Below are 16,400 nucleotides of genomic sequence, written 5' to 3'. Positions count from 1 at the left end.
TCATTAACATTTAGTGTGTAGTGTGACCTCGCTGTGAGTAGAAACTTATTTATTTTGTTTAACAAATTGGTGTCATTGAAATAAAATAAATTAATATGAAAGAAGGTTAAGTTTGTGCTAGATAGATAGATAGATAGATAGTCAGCCATCAGACTGTATAATGCATATGTTCCTTGACTGCACTTAAATGTAAAATATATGTAGAATATATTTATATTATTTATATATTATATATTATATATAAAATATATTATATATATTATATTATTTATTATTATTATTGTCTATTGTGAGCGAACTGTGGTGCTGAATTTCCCCCAGGGATCAATAAAGTACTTTCTATTCTATTCTATTCTATTCTATTCTATTCTATTCTATTCTGAATGCATAGAGCTAGACAGGTTTGGGCTTACTGTGCAGGACAGGCAGCTACGTTCTGGCCCAGGATAGCAGGTTGTGCTGGCTTATGAAGGCAGGTCTCATCATCAGCTTCAGCTGTGTTGATTGCCGGTGATTAATTGGAGCTGCTTGCTCCATCCAGACTGGCATGCGAACACATGAATGCGCACTGACGTGCGCCTGGGCCATGACATTGCACATGCAGTCTTAATAGATCACACACAACATTTCCACTAACAGTACACAACATTTTTTTGTTTTCACACGCTGTTTAGCACGTGGTATTCGCATCTTAGTAGTTAACGGCCATAGTGCGTAAGCGAGTATTTCTTGTCTGCTTTAGTGCGCAAGCAAGTCTTACTCAGTGCCTCTGGCAGAGTAGTATAATGTTTCCAGAAACACTTTTACGCCATGACTTTCTACACTGTAGAACAGGGGTGTCAAACTCATTTTAGATCGGGGGCCACATGGAGAAAAATCTACTCTCAAGTGGGCCGGACTGGTAAAATCACGGCACGATAACTTAAAAATAAAGACAACTTCAGATTGTTTTCGTGGTTTAAAAATAGAACAAACACATTCTGAAAATGTACAAATCATAATGTTGTTGGGTTTTTTTTACACTTACATGTCGCGGTTAATAGTATTCTACCTTTATTTGTTGTTATTAATGCTTTCTGAATAAATCATGTGATAATGTTCATCGGTCAACTCATTGGTGTTAATTTTCAATATATCAAGATAAAACAAATAATATCAAAATCAAATTACAGGATGTTATTTATGTAGATTGCTCATTTTCCTCGACTGGTGCACTAACTACAGGTGGTTTATTTTTTTTACATATGCAAGAATTGCTCTTGCGATATCAAGTGGACACATTTAGAACAGCAGTTTCTTTTATTCAAAGATTTCGGCTCATTTTTATACTTTGCAAACTCATCCCACGGGCCGAATAAAACCTGTTTGCGGGCCATACGTTTGACAACCCTGCTGTAGAAGCTACAGTCTGTGTAATTTATTTAACTCATGTGCGACGTTATTATTCTTGTTAATCGGAATATAAATACAGAAAAATCATACTATTCGCCACACACATTGAAATAGTATGAATTGGGGTGGCGTACATGAACTAGCAGGTGTTTGCTGCAACCGCAACATCTTAATCCACAGAAGAAGCCAGCTCATTATGTTTGAAAAAAAGTATACAATTAAAATACAAAAAATATTATTAATGTTCTGCTGAATGATTGAACAAATGAATGTGACTCCCAAGATGGCGGGTTATACATGCAAGCTCAAAAACGTCTCCAATCTGAACATTTAGACAAAACGTATCAGACTTTTATAATCAAAGTACTGTACATGTATCTTTACTTACACTAAAAGGTAAGGCCACAAATGTTTTTAATTGTATTAAAGTAAATAAATGTGACTAAGAAGTATTTGATAACATTTTTATGAAAGTGTATTATTCTCGTTCTTTTTCTTGTTATCCTCTGAATAAGCGGCATGTATTAACATTGATAAATAGCTAATCAAATTTAACAAAAAGTTTCTCACCCGCCTCTTCTGTGTGATGTGCAACACAACATATACAGCAAAGTGTCTTAACATACTTTGCACTTGTTAGTACATTTTAGTGTTCATCAAAAGTAATGATTTTAACTTCATTGAACAATGTTGGATGGTGATTATAAAACTTTTGGGCTATTTTGCAGGTTGGTTTGTGGTGCAGACAGAACCACAGCTACGAGGGACAGAGGAGAAACTGACAATGACTGTTTGGAAACATCAAAGTCGACAGACAGACAAAGACAAAAGATACACATTGCTCAGTAAAGCATTAGTTTGCACAGCCTTTACCGGTTCATTAACATTCAGCATGTAGTGTGACCTCGCTGTTAATGGAAACATATTTATTTTGTTAAACAAATTGGTGTCTTTGAAATTAAATAAATTCATATGAAAAAAGGTTAAGTTTGTGCTAGGGAGTATGCTGTGTTTTGCTAACAGTTGATCTAATTTTACCAATTATTGATCCATGACCTTTCCCTCCAACGGTCAGTAGTCATTTCAAACTGCCATCACAAACTTGCTGGTAATAAACTTTGAAATTTAAGACGCCTCACCCTCATGTCATACAAATTGGATCTCCACCACCAGATGTGGCAATCATATTAAAGTTAAAGTTAAAGTCCCAACAATAGTCACACACACACTAGGTGTAGTGAAATTACCCTCTGCTTTTGACCCATCCCCATGTTCACCCCCTGGGAGGTGAGGGGAGCAGTGAGCAGCAGCAGTGGCCACGCTCGGAAATCATTTTGGTGATTTAACTCCCAATTCTAACCCTTGATGCCAAGCAGGGAGGCAATGGGTCCCATTTTTATAGTCTTTGGTATGACTCGGCCGGGGTTTGAACTCACGACCTTCCTGTCTCAGGGCGGACGCTCTAACCACTGAGCAGATATCTGGCTAATGCAGTGTTAAATTCGTTTTTTGTATTTTCCCTTGATGAAATTACGACGATAGTGAATGAAAACAAAAGCACACTGACTAAAACATTGACAAAATTAATTGACTATTTAGTCAACAAAATAAAACTAGACAAAATAGTTGACCGAGACAAAATCCAATGGACACACTTCACCTTTGCCACGGTTGACAACAAGACACGTTGTAAACCCTGTGTGTCAAATTTCTCCAAAAAATACCTAAATGATGTCCTCATCACATTGTTCAGCTAATAATTGCACAACTTGACAATCCGAAAGAGGAGCTTTTTAATTTTTAAAGCTAACACGCAAAGAAAGACAGCTTTGTGTGAGATATACAGTATAAACGTTAGTTATATAACACTGGTAGTTATATTTACTCAGGACAGTGGACATTCACACTCAGTGGAGTTTTACACAATATAGAATACAACTAGTTTGTTTCTTCATATGAGCATGAACATGCACACATATTTACATGCACTGTACAATGGCAATGAGAGTGTTGTTTTTTTTAACAAACTATAGATCAGTGATATTTTTTTGTTGTCATTATTGTCTAAATAAATAGTAGATCTACATAATCAAATGTCCACATTACATTTTAGTGGTGGAACAGAAATGATTTCCCAGGTTATTAAGCGCAATAGTTAAAATATAATTCCTCTGAGTTATGCACTCGAAATTGCCAACAGTTTATGTATACAACTTTGTGTTCGTATATAATACAACACTGTATTATAGCAGTTTTCATTACATTCTTAACGGTAAAATGTGAGCGTCAAATACTTGCACTTTCATGTGTCATTTCCATTATTTCCTGTTAAATAAATACAATTGTTTTAATACAGGTGTACGGGCTGCGCTTAATTTCATTTTACACTCCGTTGTACCCCGCCATGCATCTAGCCCTACTCAGCTCGTCTGCTTAATAAAATGGTGGACAATCTGCTTGACAATTTGCATACTACACTCTATTGAAAGCAGGTTTGTAAATTACCTAAAAAAAATTATGAGGCTTTAAATAGTCTCTTAGTCTGAATCAATTCTGAAATAATGTGATGAACCATATTAAAATTTAATGAAATGCATCTGTATATGCTAAATTATGCAGGGTTGATTTATTACGCTGTTTGACTGTAACAACCTTATTAAAATGGTATCAAGACGAGTATAAAGAAAGACCCTTTATACTTGACAAATAGTCGACAAAATGTAATGTAATTTTAGCCGACTAAAATGTTGAGAAATTTAGTCGACTAAAACTAGACTAAAACAAAATCAATTAGATGACTAAAATATGACTAGAATACATTTTTGTCAATAGCCTTTGACTAAAACTCAATTAAAACCTGCTGTCAAAAATACAGTAAAAACACTGGGTTAATATTGCACAAAATCTCGGAATTAATGCACGATGGCGCCAACATTAGCATTTAAACAATTACTTATTATTTTTGCTTTATTTTTTTTTATACGTTTGTTTTGTCATAGTCCAACATAAGGATGATCGCAGTATCATAAATGACACATATGGAAATATAGTGGATATCAACAAAAAAGAAGAAAATGTTTAGTCTTGATCGTCACATCAACATTGGCTGAATGCTCAGTCTGACCCGTTCAAATGTTGCGACCATCATCAAGGATAAGGATGGTATCTTTTAACATATAAAAGTGTCTTTTACTATGAATCGACAGTGATGACTAAGCAGTGTACTAAGGTTGTACGGTATACCGGTACTAGTATAGTATCACGGGACTAATGAATCAAAAAGCGTGCTATACTCTGTTTGAGAAGTACCGGTCCCCGGGCATGACGGCGCGTCGTCACGTCATGTCATTGCTGGTTTTACGAGCAGAGGAGCATGTTCGACAGCGCACAATCAACAAGTTTTTACAAACAGACACAGTATGTAGACAGAAAAGGGAGAACGGACGCATTTTGGTCTAAAAACCAAAGATAAAGGTGAAGTTATAACATTGAAACGCTCTCAGGAAGAGGTGCTTTAAGACATGGCTCATTCGCAGTCGGCAGTGTTTTAGCTACTTCTAAATTACTAATCCTGGTCTCCATGGTGACAAATAAAGTAAGTATCTTGCAAGTATCATCCCTGCAGGACGAGGAATAGCTAAACATGCTTCACTACACACTGTCGGAGGATACAATAGCTAACCGCTAACAGCAAGCTAGCACCCTGAATGTGAACAAATGCCATGGGTGGATCTACACGTGACATCCACTGTAATGATACCAAGCACAATAGCGTATCGAGTCGATATTACTATAACTACATCTATGTTTTTTATCGTCACAAAATCTTTTTTCCTTTTTTAAAAATTCATATTATGTTTATAAACTCAGGAAATATGTCCCTGGACACATGAGTACTTTGAATATGACCAATGTATGATCCTGTAACTACTTGGTATCGGATAGATACCTAAATTTGTGGTATTATCCAAAACTTATGTAAAGCAACCAAACAACAGAATTATAAGTGATTATTACATTTTAACAGAAGTGTAGATAGAACATGTTGAAGCAGAAAGTATGGGTGGAATGGAAGAATAGATTAATAATCCATTTTTACAGCTTGTACCTCATAATTTTGACAAAATAGAATGAGAAATGACACAATATGTCACTGCATACGTCAGCAGACATATTAGGAGTCTTTGTTTGTTTACTTACTACTAAATACAAGTTGTCTAGTATGTTCACTATTTTATTTAAGGACAAAATTGTTTTTCGATCGCAATAAGAAACATATGTTTAATGTAGACTAAGATTTCTTGTTAAAATAAAGCCAATAATGCAATGTTTGTGGTCCCTCTTATTTAGAAAAGTACCAAAATACATTTTGGTACTGGTACTAAAATATTGGTATCGGGACAACACTACAGTGTAGTGGTTTAATTATCTACCCTCTCAATAAGCCTGTCCTTCTTCTGCTTTGCCCCTCCCACAGGAACACTTTTTTTGATACTATTTAATTTATGTTTGGATTTAATACTTTTGTTACTGTATTAGCACATGTCTTTCATGTGTTTTGTGTACTGTGGGAGTAACTGTAATTTATTTATAGGTTCCGACTCACACTAACATCACAATGCTTCCGATATACGGATACTTTTGTTTTAATTTAGACTGTATTTGGTTTCATTTGGTTAACTTTTGGCACAGGTTTGGCGGTTAATGTTGAAGTGTTCTTTGTACAGTTAAATGGTGCCAAAAGTAATTCACATTGAAAAATAATTCAAGTGAAAACAAAGTCAAATACCGGTAGTTAAATTAGGTTAAAATTAATTGGAATGTGTTCGACCTTTCTAGGTTTCACTGAACAATAGTTACAAGCAAGCAACAATGCAGCATAGAAACAGCATATGATGGATACACAGAACAAAGACCATGAAAATACACAGCTGACAAAAAAATAAGAAAAATAGTCGCCATTTATGTTGATGATAATTTACTTATCCATGCTGTTTCAACACAGCAATTTCTATTTAATTTCTGATTTCCAGCTGTCTCAGTGCTTCCCTTTTGCTGAAAAAATGTGTAATGGTCTGCTATTGACGAATCGTTCTGGTCAAGACTAAAATGAACCTAATGGTGGGAACTGTCAAGAAAAATTACCATGTTCCCGCTGTGATTTATTCCTGAGGGACACAAGGAACCGTGCAGTGATTCAGCAGCATGTTTCCATGAGGTTGAAGTAAGAAACATATTGCTATACTATGAGAAACTGGGTTGTATTCCATCAGGGTGTATAAAATCCACCAATGTGGTAATGTCAACATACAACAACATTGAGAAGTCAATTATATTTATATAGCGCTTTTCTCTAGAGACTCAAAGCATTTTAACCAGTGTGGGTGGCACTGGGAGAAAGGTGGATGAAGTGTCTTGCCCAAGGACACAACGGCAGTGACTAGGATGGCGGAAGCATGGATCGAACCTGGAACCCTCAAGTTGCTGGCACGGACGCTCTACCAACCGAGCCACGCCGCCCATGCTTACGGTACATACAACATACATGCTACCCTGAAATCTCTATACTTAACTCAAAATTGCAAAGTTCGGCAATAATTCTTAAACATTTTCAAGTACACTATTGACTAAATGCAGTAAAGACAAATAAAAAGCCATCTTTGTTTCTTGCATTGAACCGAGAGAGCAAATTCCTTGTGTGTTAAACATTTTTGGCCAATAAAGATGATTCTTATTCTAAATTTTTTTTTTTTTAAACGAACATTGTAGCACAAGGAAAACTTTGAGCCAATTTGATTTTTCATGATACATGTAATGATGTCATGATGCAGCCGTCAAAAAAGGTGTTTGTTGGATTTAATCAGTTAATTACAATGATGGAATAGACATTCCTCTGAAAAAACGGATCTTTTTTCACTCAATTTCAGGACCATCCTGACATCCTGGATTACTCGTTTTTTGCAAATAAACATTGTTGGGTGACATGTGTGTTTGCTGTAAAATGTGTACAAAATTATCAAAATACCCTTTTTGTAATCAGTATGCATTTTTCAAACTCAAACTATTATTTTGGTTGTTAAAATCGATTCAATTGCAACCCAAATCAGCAGGATGACTGTTTCTTGAAATGCTCCAGAAAAAACATTGATCAGTGTTTCCCACACATTCATTTATTTGTGGCGGCCCGCCACGAAAGAATTGCGTCCGCCACAAATAGATTTATTTTTTAATTTTTAATTTTTTTGTTTGTTTTTTTGTCCTCTCCAGCTTCTCAGGCAAATCATATAGTTGATGTAGATGCCCATATAGGCTGTTCAGATTTACTTTACAAAAGAGAAGTGTAGGCTACTTCTCTTGTTGCCTTATTTGTATTTGACCACTACTGTTTTCTGTTGATTTGTTACTGACTGTGGCAGGACACCTCTGCCTCTGTTTCACTTTATGTTGCTGGTAAATAATATGGTTGTAGTAGTAGGCTAAACTTAAATTATTTAGTATGCACTAATTAAAGGGGCAGAGCTTTAAGTGACATTTTAGCTTTTATATTTTATAAGATATATTTTTTGTAAGAACCACAATTAATAAATATATTTCAGTGAATAACTTATTGTTCAAATCTGTACATAAATAAGTACATAAAGTGTTGTAATTATATTGTAAAATGGGTGGATGGATGGATGGATGGATGGACGTTTAAAACAAAACGGTTATTATTCATTAGTACGTATACATTTTTTGAGCCTTTTTAGAGAAAATCATATCATTGTAGTAAATTATGCAAATTACTCGATGATGTCATGGTGGCCGCGCCCATAGTCACGCCCATAGCCACGCCCCCACCGCCACAGGTATCTTGGCAGTTTATGGGAAACACTGTTGATTCACCCAAAACAAGGAAAATAGAGATACCTGTTTTTGCGCATGAACTCTTCATGTAATTATAGCAACACCACTGTTTGGTGGAAATGCCACATGGCAATAAAAACTTGTGATCATGTACTGCACCCACTAACATTGTTTCTATGGTGTAAGTTTGTTACACTAGACAATTGACATTCATTCTACCAACAATTAAAGGGTCTCAACAAGGGCTGCACAATATAGCCAAAATGTAATTTCCGTGCCTGTTTTCACCCTGTGGGTCACTCTCCAGCAAAGGAAGGCACCGATTTAATAATGCATCTATTGTTCCTAATACCGTATATTTCGGACTATAAGACGCACTTAAAATCCTTTCATTTTCTCAAAAATCGACAGTGCGCCTTATAACCCGGTGCGCCTACTGTACAGAATATTCTGGTTGTGATTACCGACCTCGCAGCAAGTTTATTTGGTACATGGTGTAATTATAAGTGTGACCAGTAGATGGTAATCACACATAAGAGATATGTGTAGACTGCAATATGATGCCAGTAATCAACACCAAAACTTTAAATGTTACATCGAAAATAAAGAACATTACACACGCCATTGAAAAATCTGTCAAAATGTTTTAGTATGACTTTGATGGATTGTTGGCCCATTACAGCTACCGTAGTCAGAGATACAAGTATTACAATGGTGTGTATAAGGACCGCAAAATGGCACCCATTAGCAGACATAATATCTGGCATTTTGTTTCACAATATTATGCAAAACCAACTTTTCTTACCTTCTGGTACCTGCTGATATGTATTTGAGATTGGCATAAGTCCTGAAATTTTGCACACATCCGCCACTGTAGTCCGTGCCGTGTCAGTAGTCGGTAAGCTTCTTCTTGTTATGGGTATTCACCCTCCACTGATGCCATTTCTGATCTAAAGTAGTGTAAAGTTATTACTTATATCTCGCTATGGAAGCGCTAAAAACTACCAGTGCAGTGGGTTTACATAATTCACCCACAGAACTTTAGTTATTAGAGAGTTCTAGTCGAACGTTTTTTCATGGGACACATTTCCGGTGTTGTTATTGCACTAGTGAGCCACGGATGCGGAGATGCTGCTCCGTTATTGATTTAAGTAAAGTGTGAATGTCATTAAAACAGTTAGCTGTTTAGCACTTCTTCCACTCCCATCTTGGCACGCTACACCGCTACAACCAAGATGACGGAGAAGACGCTGCCGAAGGTGAGCCACGTGAATAAGACCGCCCACAAAACGGCGCATCCTGAAGCGACTGTCAGAAAGCGACTTGAAGATGGTCATTAAAACATAATCTATGCAACATTTTGACCAAACAACCACCATTAAATGTTATGTAGACCACAAGGAAATGTTTTAAATATAGAAAATAATCGCCCTATTATCCGGTGCGCCTTTTGTATGAAAAAATACCTGAATAGCCCCGCTCATCGGCAGTGCACCTTATAATCTGGTGCGCCCTATGGTCCAGAAAATACGGTATTTTTGGGATTTACTGGTATAGTCCCAAAGATTGACAGGTTTTTGAATGTTAATATTGCTGATGATCACTGTCGTCTAATCGTAGCAGCCAAACTCGTGGATGTGATTAAAAATGTATTAATTGTGCAACCTTAGACTCGACCCTCAAACCAGAAGTCTGGCACAATCAAACATGGCCTGATGTAGTACCTGAAAGACAGACAACAAGACACCTAGACCAGGGGTTCTTAACCTTTTTGACCTCAGGGCCCAACTTTTCCACTCCAGAGGGGCCCGGGGCCAATTAAAATATTGACACTGAATTAATAATCTTACTCTTGATTTAAATAATTTTCAATAATTTTATTTAACCTACTTACACGATATGAAACGATATGTAAGCATGTGTTAATCACAAATAATCTTATTTCTTTAACACATAAAACTTAGGCTTCGGTCAGGCTGATTAGAAAAATAAATTCTAACCAAATATTCAAATTAAGAATGGACTCATAAATAACTAACACAAGTACATTTACATACAATGATGTTGTGCTAAAATAAATACAAAAATAATGAGTGTTTCTTAACTACACTGTAAATAAATTATCATTATTATCATAAATTATCATACATTATCATTTATTTATCATTATAACTACACTGTCAATAAAATTAAAACAGAAAGAAAATAGAGCTCCATCACTTTAGTCATAATTTTTGCACTTAAGAAACATCTTTATGATTTTAGCTCCAGGCTTCTTCTATTTCTTAGATATTGTCATTACTGCCACAAGTGGCGGAAAAGTGAATTACAACTTTGTACCTCTGCGGCCCATACTGACCACAGGTGAGAAGAAGATATGTTTTGCCGGCCCTCTAGGGCTCGCGGCCCAACACTGACCTAGATGACCATAAAACGCAAAGAAGAAGTTGGTTGGGCTGTTAGCTTATCTAGTGACGCTATTGCTGTTAAAAAATATATATATATACTGTATATTTGCTCACATTGGGCTCAAAAACGTCCAGAACATATTTTTGTTTGTTCTCTGCTTTAGTCATAAAAACATTGGTTTGTCTACATACACTGTCATTACTTGCAAGGACCACTTTAGGAGTTTACAGCCTGCATGATATAGCACCTGGGCAAGTAAAGGTTTGTTATGGTAATTTTTGAAATGTTGTTTAGCTGAAATACAAGTATTTACAAATAGTTTAATGTAGCTTTGATACAGTACATGCTGTAATGGTTAGTTATGGCAAAGCACATGAAGTGACTTTGTTTTGGACACAGATGGTATTTTTGGTATTTTAACCTCTGGTTATTAAAATAAACAGTTTGTTTGATTTGCGAGGGAAATAATACAACTTCAATACAAAGTAGGCCTTCCAATGTTATTTTTTGAAAATTGCGTTTAAGCCTCGTTAAAGTTCATCAAAGTGTGTTTTCTCAGCAGCATGGAACTATGAGCCGATGAGCTTGGAATTCCAAACAGAAAATAAGTCACAAGCAGGACTTTTCTTCTTTAAAATAACTCTTCGTAGAGCAGCATTTTTCAACTTTAAAATAACCATTTGGAGAGCAGTTGCCAGCGGGGCATTGGTTGATGCTCTGCAGTGCCCAAAAGGTCATCTGAGTGGTTAAGTCATCAGTGAGAGAGAGCTCCAGGAATTGTAACGTTCACTTTCCCGCCCCCGTGGGCATCTTGCCCATTTTATTTCCCCTCTGGTAAGCCTGAGTCATTTCCCTCAGGCCAGTTTGCAGCACTTGTAGTGCACCGTGCTCTTTACTGTGTAACTGGTACGACTATTCAATGCTGAATTACAACCGAGCTAAAAGGTTTCATCCCCTCAGAATTGTGCTATGCCATAAACATTCAAAGTGAAGAATAGAACAGTTGTGACACATAAACTGACTATAAAGTTGTATCACACAATATTGCAATATTAACTTATCTATTCTAAGACAGGGCTCCCCAACCTTTTTTTCCACCAGGGACCGGTTTAATGTATGCATTATTTTCACGTACCGGCTTTCCACATGTGGCGAGACAAAAACAGCACAAAAAGGAGCATGAAAAATCAACTCACTATAGCGCTGAAGTAGTGGGAGCCCTGGCCGTATTTCTTTGCAAAGAGATGGTCCCCGGCATGTTGATGGCATATATATTGTATACCAGTGTTTCTTAACCATAGGGCAGGGGTCCAGTGTTGGGCCGCGAGCGCCCCCTAGAAAGTAACATGTGTTTTTTAACTGTGATCCGTATAGGCAGCAGTGGTACTTTTCCACCACTTGTGACAGTAATGACAATATAAAACAAACCAAAGAAGTCTGGCGCTAATGTCATAGAGAAATTTTGAAAGCGCAAAAACTATGACTAAAGTGGTGAAGCTGTATTTTCATTTGCACTTTAATTTTATTAACAGTTTAGTTAAACATATTTATTATTAATGGTGTTTATTTATTTTGGCACAACATAATACATGTACATGTATTGTTTATTTGGCTAGTACTTATTTTTCAAATCAGCCTGACCTAAGTCTAAGGTTTATTTGTTAGATTTATATAAACTTTTTGATAAACACATGATTTTATATAATTTGACAATTTAGTAAACTGCAAGTACTTAAGATATGATTATTTATTATGATCAAAATCAAGAGTAATATTACTAATTCAGTGTATAATCGGAGTGGTCCCCAGGCCCTTCTGTAGTGGAAAAGTTGGGTCCCGAGGTCAAAAAAGTTAAGAACCCCTGCTACATACAAAGACCCTGCAGGGCACTGCTGATTGAAATTAGCCTTTGGCTGCAATCTGCACATTAACATTTTATATGTCCATTAATGTGCATTGTCCCATGTACTATAACAAAGGAGTTGTAATGTACATCTGTAAACATGCATATTGGTGTGTTTAGTGGGACAGGCGAAAGTTAAGTCGGAGAAAATGCTCAAGTTTATAAATTAATTAATGTTTCTGTGCGGCCCGGTAGCTATTGCGTCACGGATCGGTTCCAGTCTTTGGTCCGGTGGTTGGGGACCACTGTTCTAAGACACTTTCAGATGAAAAGGTAAAATCAGAATCAGAAATTATTAATCAAACACGTCTTCTGTCAATTGGCTTCAATCATCCCCTTAGATCAGGGATGTCAAAATCAAATACATCACAGGGCCAAAAAAACAAATTTGCTACAAGCCGAGGGTCGGACTGGTTCAATGTTTATTAAAACATATTAAAATTATCGCACATAACCTATTGAACCAAGACCTAACACAGTGTACAGTATTTTGATTAAATGAATAATCCAACATTGTGTATGGCTTTGTCACAAATTTCTAGTGAAAACATGTTTCAACTGGCTCACAGACAAAAACAAACTTCCCTCAAAGAAAAATCACATATCCTGTACATTAAATGAAGAAAGCAATATTTTCCTATGGCTCTGTCAGTTATTTCAAGGGAAAACATTGTCAACAGGCAAACAAGTAAATGTCCTTCAAATATAAAATATGTTCCTTAATATCAAGATGAATGCATAAATAAAATTGCATGCATCATAAACTGAAAATGCAATATTGTGCTGCTCTACGATCCTACCAATTACTGCTTTCAAATAGTAAAATTAGAAAATAATAAATAAATAATTAAAATCAATTGTATTCTTTCTCATGGCTCTTTTCCCTGAGTCCATTAACTGAAAAATAAATATCAATAAATAAAATACAAACACCTATGGCACAGAGACAAAACAATACTTCCTTCAAAGAAAAATCACGTCTTGTAGAAACAACTGTAAAAATGTAACTGAATTAAAAACTAAAAATACGTTAATGCTCTGTGATGCTCACTTGTCTGAGACTGAGCCTGATACTTGGTGGTGTCTCATCTTTTGTACAAGTTCATCAATGTTCGGGGTCAGGCTCTGAGCTGAGGAAATCCTCAGGATTGAGCCAAGGTGCTTATCAGTAAGACGGCTCCTGTGTGATGTTTTGTTTAGCTTCATCAAAGGGAACATTTGTTCACACAGGTATGTGCTGCCAAACATAGAGAGCGTGTGAGCAGTGTGAAAGCGAAGCTTAGGGATTGTGTCAGGGATGAAATGTGCAAACTCAGCAGCACCCACTCTCCAATGTTTTTCCCTTAGTGTGTCATTGCACTGGAGCTCAATCAACTCCATTTGGAGGTTTTGGTGGTGCGCTTTCCGCGTCAACTCCAAAAGGTTTGGCGAGCAGTTCAAACCTGCTTTTTTGGACTTCAAAATCAGCAAATCGGCAGCCAATCGGCGCCGGAAGTTGGCGGCAAGTATGTTGTATTGAGTTTATCAGCAAACTGCGCACTGGGGAACACAGCGGTAGAGAGCTTCTCTTTCATGGTGTGGCAGCTGGGAAAGTGGCTCAAGTTTTCTTTCCGCATCTGCGTCTCCCACAGACTCAGCTTGGTTTTAAACGCCTTCACTGTACTGTACATATCAAAGCTGACACGCCTCCCCCGTCCCTGCAGCTGCAGGTTCAACACATTCAGATGGCTTGTGATGTCGCACAGAAACACTATTTCACACATAAATGTTTCATCTCGGAGCTCTGTTGTGTCTTTCCCTTTGCTTTCCATGAACAGACAGATCTCCTCATGCAGATCGAAACATCTTTGCAACACCTTTCCCTGGCTTAGCCATCGCACATTTGAGTGATAGGGCAAGTCACCACACTCTGTATCTAACTCGTCCAGAATTGCCTTGAACTGGCGGTGATTTAAACCTTTGGCTCTAATGAAGTTAAATGCACGCGTTATGATGCTCATTACATGTTCCATTTGGCTTTGCCACATAACGACTCCTGGTGTATTCCGCAGTGATAAGCTGTCAGCTCACCTGTGATGTTCTCGTCCCGCATCCTCCTACGTACTCTTGCCACCAATCCACTCCTGTGTCCACACATCGCGGGTGCTCCATCTGTTGTCAATCCCACACGTTTTCCCCAAGGCAGCCCCATCTTATTTACACATCTGGATACCTCTTCATACAGATCTTGTCCTGTAGTTGTGCCATGCATGGAAGTATTGCTAAAAACTCTTCTGTTATGCTCAGGCTGGAGTGTAACCTGATTCTCGCCAGATCCTTGTGTTCGCTGAGCTCCACACATTGATCTGGGAGTTCTCAATAGGAGATGTATTTCAGAAGGCGGGGCCTTGTAAAAAAATCATTGTATGTGATTGGATAAACCACTTGTCCGTTATCTTAAATAACGTGCTACTTCAACCACTCACATCAAAATCCACTCGTGACGCTGATGAGACGCTGGGTAATCCAAACCCGGTTGGAAGAAGAGCCAAAACATCTTTGCCACCAATAAATGCCTTCAAAACCGTTCTCTGTTCATCTTTTAAATAATTAATATTCGATCGATGTCACAGAACAGTTGCAATAGCAGAATCAATGTCAGCACACGACTCCTCGCTCCATGCCGCCATTGTTGTTTGAATCTAAACAGTCCCTTCGGCGACACGTCACATCTATGAAATCCCGCCCGGCGATCTTGATTGGTTCATAATTTTTTGCTATCTGGAAGGAGTTTGCAATGCCTTCGAGCCCAGACCCCTGTGTTGAGCTCAGCGAACTACAAGGGTCTGGCGAGAGTCAGGGTAGCTGGAATACACTCCTCGAATGAAAATTGACAGCTGAGCAATGTCTGTTATGTCGATGCTCTCATCCAAAGCAAGGTAATATGCAATGGAATCTTTTCCCTTTTCCACAAGCTGTTCTTTTAGATTGGGGGAAAGCTGGTCTAAACGTTCGGCAACGGTGTTTCTGCTCAGGCTCACGTTTGCTAATCGCTGCCTTTTGTCTGGGCACACCGCGTCACAATCTTTAAGCATACAGTTTTTGATAAACTCTCTCTCTGTAAATGGTCGGGCTGATTTTGCAACTTCTTGTGCCACAATAAAACTAGCCTTGACTGCAGCCTCGCTTTGTGATGTCGCTTTTCTTGAACAAAGCCTGTCGGGACTTAAGACCTTGTTTTAATTCTTCCACCTTCTGTAGCCTTTGTTCCGTGTCCAAATTCTTGTCTTTGTCTCTGTTTTTCTTAGACGTTTCATAGTGCCTTCTTAGATTATATTATTTCATGACAGCCACACTTTCTCCACACAGAAGACACACAGGTTTGCCTTTTACCTCCGTGAACATGTACTCTGCCTCTCACCTGGCTTGAAACCCCCTGTTCTCACCGTCCACCTTCCATTTAGCCATTATTGGGGAGGAGGGTTGCGGAAAGTTGACATCTGCCCTACAGCTGATGAATAATGAAGCCGAGGCCCACTTGCGGTGCTGCAGTGAGTTAGCAGGCTACCGTTGTATTGTGGGGAATGGAGTATTGGTGCGTGCAAAACAGCAGCAGTGGCCTGCGGGCCGGTTCTTTAGAACCTTTATTTAACCAGATAAGAAAACCCATTGAGATCAAGATCTCTTTCACAAGGGTGACCTGGCCAAGAGGTCAACAGCACATGTCACAGAGCAGTTTCAAAATAAATACATTAAGACATACATTTTAAAATACATAAGAGAACTGTAAAACAACAGAGATTTACATCTTTAAAAACACAGGCACTGTGCAAACTGTGTTCTAATACTAATCAAATATCCTCCCGGAGCC

The 16,400-nt window shown here is 37.7% G+C and overlaps 1 pseudogene; it reads right to left on the bottom strand.

The window, feature by feature from the left end:
- Nucleotides 1-13,597: 13,597 nt before the first annotated feature.
- LOC133655066 (general transcription factor II-I repeat domain-containing protein 2-like) lies at nucleotides 13,598-15,997 on the bottom strand (annotated as a pseudogene).
- Nucleotides 15,998-16,400: the final 403 nt, after the last annotated feature.

Source organism: Entelurus aequoreus, linkage group LG08 (genome assembly GCF_033978785.1).
Source record: "Entelurus aequoreus isolate RoL-2023_Sb linkage group LG08, RoL_Eaeq_v1.1, whole genome shotgun sequence".
Classification (NCBI taxonomy): Eukaryota; Metazoa; Chordata; class Actinopteri; order Syngnathiformes; family Syngnathidae; genus Entelurus; species Entelurus aequoreus.
This window is presented reverse-complemented; position numbering and strand designations above follow the sequence as displayed.